General features: G+C 45.2%; 1 pseudogene; it reads left to right on the forward strand.

Moving 5' to 3' along the window:
• The first annotated feature begins 3,453 nt into the window (after positions 1-3,453).
• On the forward strand, positions 3,454-4,354 carry LOC126471222 (uncharacterized; annotated as a pseudogene).
• Positions 4,355-6,057: the final 1,703 nt, after the last annotated feature.

Genomic DNA, 6,057 nt, shown 5'->3' on the forward strand with positions numbered 1-6,057 from the left:
TACTACCTCCTAACCACTAGCAGGTATTGTTCCACATGGAATCTGTATATTCCTTTGCCGAAAATTATCAATGAATACAGGGAACCAAAGTTCTTTCCCACTCTCTCTGTCTTTCTTATAGTACTTTTCTCATGAATTTGTAACCTGTCAAGAACATCATACTGGCTGAGCAGACCAACCAGAAAGATAAATCTCAGCAGTGTTTGGGTTTCTAAACATTTAAGCAGACAACTTTCCCAGTGCCACAACTGATTGCAACAAGTAAGTGTTTCTGCTGAACTTGTGAATGAGACCTCATTCCACAAGTTTCTGCAGGCCTGGCTGAATCGAACAATGTGTGTCCTATCGTCTATCGCACCCTAGTGCTGTTGCAAGAAATCATTCCAAAGAATGACATCACAGTCCCTCCTGATCTTCCAACTTCCACATCAAAACCATAATTCATACCATCTATCTGTAAACTCACTATACATGTTCCTGTGGATATGATAACTTCTTTCTGTAGTACATTGATACTACAGCACGATTGCTTGAGGTCACACATGTCACTATGAGAAACAAGCAATAGACTAATTTGAGTCCCTGCGTGTACAAACACTTTGACAATCTTTCCTCTGATCATACCATCTAAAATTACATTAACTACCTCGTCTACATTTCCATAATGGACAGAATTAATTATTCTTACTGGGGGCAAGGACAGGTGGCAGGGGCTGCCTCCCTACTGTTTCCCCACTTGGGACCTGCATTTTGTTGATGCTGTGGGCAGCTGTTACTCGTGTGTCCTACCACATGTCATATGGTATGACATGACACCTGACAGTGTTTGACTGTATGATTAGGTTTACCATACAGAAGGTATCATTCACAAAAACATGATGTGGGTCATTAATTCCTGATGAATTGGAAACTAACCATCCTGCCTCTTCGCACAACGAAGGTAATTTTACTGCTTCGTGTAGCAAAGTAGGCTAGGCCACTTTGACTTCACTACCTGTCTACTGGTCTATTGTATGCGTGGAAACATTGATTTTCCTAGCCTCAGCTTCCTCAGTTAGTACCTCATTGTGCATAACCACCCATCCCACCAAGAATGTACAACACAACACAGTTTGTATTCAATCAGCAAAAACTTCAAAATTTTCACTCAGCTTTTGCCATAGTGTACATAAGCAGTCTCTGTAGTAAATGACTCCTCATTTTTCTGAATATTGCTCTGCTAAACTGTGTGACAGGGCTTCAAAAACTCCTCTCTCTCTTAATGCATCAACAGATTCATTCAGCTCTTGATAAGATGATGCAAAGATTGGAAACTTTCTTTAAGTGTCCAGAAATGGAAAATTGTGCACTTCACAAAAAGAAAAAAATTAGTATTCTATGACTATAATATGAATGAGTCACTGTTGGAATTGGTCAACTGATAAAATACCTGAGGGCAACACTTTGTAGGGATATGAAACAGAATGATCACATAGGCTCAGCCGTGAGTAAAGCAGATAGCAGACGTCGGTTTATTGGTAGAATACTGGAGAAGTGCAATCAGTCTACAAAGGAGATTGCTTACAAATCACTCATTAACCCATTCTAGAATAATGCTCAAGTGTGTGGGACCCATATCAAATAGGACTAACAGGCGATATTGAACACATACAGAGAAAGGCAGCACTAATGATCAGGGACAGTGTCACAGAGATGCTGAAGAAACTGAACTGGCAGACTCTTGAAGATAGACGTAAACTGTTCTGAGAAAGTCTACTACAAAGTTTCAGGTACCGACTTTAAATTATGACTTTAGTAATATACTACAACCCCATATGTATTGCTCATATAGGGATAATGAGGACAAGACTAGAATAATTACAGCATGCACAGAGCGTTCAAACAGTAATTCTTTCTATGCTTCATACATGAATGGTATGGTGTTGTAACCACAGGAACAAGCCAAGTCTAATTGCAGTACCTTGAGAATAGTATGTAGGAAGAAGTTAAAGTTGTAGCGCTGGACGCCAGGCGTGGCCGAGGGGTCAGCCGAGGTGGCAGTCAAACTGCTGGGCAGCGGCGCTTGATAAGAAAGCAAACTGCCAGCAGATACAAACGAAGGTCTGTGTAGGGACTCATGATAAGCAATCAATTAAAAAGTATCAACAGTAAGCATTCCTGGCTAGAGAGAGAGGTCTGGGAGTGGAGAGAGAAAGAAAGAGGGCCCTTGGTGGGGACTGCACTACGTCATGAGGAGCCAATGAAGGGCTCAGGACGCAGTGCATGACCATATAGGGAGAGGCGCCTCTATCCCTCCACTCAGCCTCTGAAGAACAATAGCAACAACAATGTTTTAACAATACCAAATAAGGACAAGTTGCCTTCGACGCTACGTCATGCCAAGCGCTGGCGGGGTCGAAGGGGAAACGCTAACAAAACCCGAGAGCACGCCGCTCTGAGGTCTTGTCGTGTCGGGTCTTGTCTGGTGAGGGCGCTGGAGAGCGTCAGGGCGTAGCCGCGGGACTCTAACATAGGGTGTTAAGAAACGTTGCAGAACTTCTAGTAGGCAGTCGGAACGGTGGAGTCAGTCACCGTCTCTGTGTTAGACTTGGCCTTCCTGTGAATGCAATCACCGCACAGTTAGGGTGAGCTGTATTCAGTTAGAATAAACTGCAATTTGTTAAAGTTATCAAGACTTTAATTTCTACCACCTTCATAGCCTTGTGAAAACCAGGGATTTCTACATCTTAGCCAGATCAAAAAGTCTCCCTCTCACTAAGGTCAACCGGCTAAAATCCCATCCACGAACCGTGTCGCTCAATCTCTCGCAATATCCACGCTTGGGATGCGACATAAATAAAAAGCTTTTTGGTGCCAGGTGTGGGGTTATCACAAAGGCGCATAGGCTCCTACCTCCAGGAGACATTAGATTTTGCTACAGCGACTGTGGCAATTGGCAGGAAGTTGTGGCGACTCGCAACTTTCAGCATTAGTAGCACCAGGACGTCAGAGTCCAGAAAGGTAGTCCTCGCGGGTGCAGGGCAACGCAGGACAGCGGCAGCGCAACGCGGAGCGACGAGGCACAGAGGTGCCTAAGCAGCCAGCGTTCGAGTCCGAGGGTCCGAGCCGAGCAGCAGCAGAAGTGGCAGCAGCCGTAGCAGCGGCAACCGAGGAGAGCGACGGGGTCGGCACAGTCCAACAGAGCGGCGGCCGGCCCATCGCAGCAGCGCGGGCGCAGAGACAGCGCGGACAGCGCGGGCACAAAGAGAGCGCGGAGCAGCATGGGACAGTGCGGGCACAAAGAGAGCGCGAAGCAGCGCAGGACGACGTGAGCCAACAGAGCAGACGGCGCACCACAAGAGAAGCGGTACTTGTAAAACTGTATTAAGAATATTGTATTTTGTTGTGTAAAGTGTTAACTTAGTTAAGATGCCCCTAACTAATGAAGTTGCGTCATCCTCCACTAGTGGTAAGATGTCAGTGAAAGAGGCCCTATGTATTGTGTCGAAAGTGTTCGAAGGGAACAAGAAAGATTTAAGGGAATTTATCGAAAATGTAGATGCAGCTTTTGAATTAGTAAAGCCAGAGGAACACGAAACGTTATTAAAGTTCGTAAAAGCAAAGGTCGAGATTGCAGGTGCGTGAGCGCACAGGTACGTGGCAAGAGGTGAAACGCATGTTAGAAGAAAACTATGCCAGTAAGCGTACTATAGACTACTACGCATGTAAAATTTTCCAGGGAAGACAGGGACAAGGGGAACCAATAGCAATGTGGGCAAGCGGAATTGATGAAATGCAGAGAGACTTTCGAGAAGCAGTAAGTAGAGTTACGGCCAGAGAAAACTTGAAAGGTGCAATAGAACTAGTTGATTCCTTAGGAAGAGCGTGCTTTATACAGGGTTTAAGTAATGACAGAATACAAACAATAGTGAGAAGCAGAGGCGATGAAATTACATTGGCAGCAGCAGTGGAGTTGGCACTGCAGGAGGAGAGTGCGATATTGTCCATGAAAGAGCGGGGACTAGCCCCGAGGGTAACGTACACTCGAAATAAAGAGGCTGTAAAAAACGTGAGAGAAAGTAAAGAGTTAAAATGTTTCAATTGTGGGCTGAGAGGTCACATAGCCAGCAAGTGTAGGAAAAGCAGGCCAGAGCATAGAGTACGAGCCATGACGGGTAAAGAATTTACAAACTTTTGCTATGGGTGTGACAAGCCGGGACACACAGACATGGAATGCAGGGTGCGGTTAAGGAAAGTTCACCCGATAGGTGTAAGGGAATTCAGAGGGAATCACAGAGAAACCGATGGAGGGTTACGAGAGTGGAGATGTCCACAGTGTAATTTACCAGGGAACTGCGGAGTTCCACAAGAGTAAAAGATGTTGCGTGCTTTAAGTGTAAGCGGTAGGGCCACTACGCGAAGGATTGCCACGAAGGGCCCTGGCACGCCTGGAGAAAAGGCAGGGTGCCAGTATCGAGTAAAACAGGAAAGGTGGTACAGGGAAACTAAGAGGTGGCAAGGCCGCACAGTCGGGCCTTGTTGCGATAGGTAAACCCACAGTGAGGGTAATCGACTGTGCAACAGAAAACGACGTGGTCGTATTGTACTGCGTAGAACTAAAGAAGTATTTAAAGTTACTAATAGACACAGGAGCACAATTATGTTTGCTAAAGAGGACGAGTATTCCGGTAAAGAGTATGCTTGGAATCAATGAAACAGAAAAGCTTCGGTTAAAAGGTGTAACGAGTGAAGCCGTTAGCACAATAGGCACGGTACAAATAAACTTAAGTATAGACGGATCTGAAAAGGTGAAACAGAAATTTCACGTGTACGGTAGAGGTTTAGACATTCCGTACGACGGATTGATAGGAAGAAATTTCTTAACACAGCATAGAGCTTAACTGGACTATGCAGGTAAAATAATAAGACTAAAAGGGCGAGATATACCCTTAGTAGTAGAGGAAGAACCGAAGGGACAAGAGATAGAAGCAGATTCAGAAATAGGTGGGGAGATAGGGCCCCGGGAAGAAAGAATAATGTTGTTGAAAGTGGACGGAAAGGTACCACGGGGAATCGAAAGAGAAATGGTCATACCGAGGCAGGAGATTGCACGAGGGGTGCATGTACCTGAGTCCTTAGTAAAAGTGCGAAATGGGAAATGCATAGTAAGTGCATTGAACGTTTCAGAGGACAGAGTTCGACTAGAAAGTGTCAGATTAATAACGGAAGAAGTAGAAAGAATAGCGAAAGTACGCGAAGTAAAATGTAGCACTGATGCAGTAGGTAAGACGGAAAGTCGTGCCAGTGTGTTGCGAAGGCAACTCAGAATGGATCATTTGAATGTCGAAGAAAAGAGCGCTCTAGCAGAGGTCTGCACGGAGTACGGAGATGTATTTCATCTACCGGGGGACAAACTGTCCTATACTTCTGCAGTGAAACATAGAATACCGATTGCGCCAGAACACGCGGGGAAGGTAGTGAACGCTAGACCGTACAGGATCCCTGAAGCGCAAAAGGAAGTGCTAAAGGAGCAAATAGAACAGATGCTCAAGGATGACATAATTGTCGACAGCAAGAGCGCATGGAACGCACCGTTACTGTTAGTTCCAAAGAAGTTGGATGCAAGTGGCAAGCAGAAATGGAGAATAGTAGTGGACTACCGACAATTAAATGACATCACGGTAGGCGATGCATTTCCACTGCCGAATATCTCCGATATCCTGGATCAATTAGGGCAAGCCAAGTACTTCTCGACGCTTGACCTCGCAAGAGGGTACCATCAAATATTGACGGACGAGAAGGACAGAGAGAAAACGGCATTCAGCTCAAACTATCAACATTACGAATACAAAAGAATGCCGATGGGACTGAAAGGAGCCCCAGGATGTTTCCAGAGACTAATGAACACAGTATTGGCAGGTTTACAAGGTGTTAAATGTTTTGTCTATTTGGACAACATAGTATGTTATGGGAAAAACCTGCAGTAGCATAACGAAAAACTCCGGGAAATATTTGACAGGTTGCGAGAGCACAATTTGAAGTTGCAACCGGACAAGTGTGAATTTCTGAGGAAGGAGG

This window comes from Schistocerca serialis, chromosome 3, assembly GCF_023864345.2.
Source record: "Schistocerca serialis cubense isolate TAMUIC-IGC-003099 chromosome 3, iqSchSeri2.2, whole genome shotgun sequence".
In the NCBI taxonomy this organism is placed as follows: Eukaryota; Metazoa; Arthropoda; class Insecta; order Orthoptera; family Acrididae; genus Schistocerca; species Schistocerca serialis.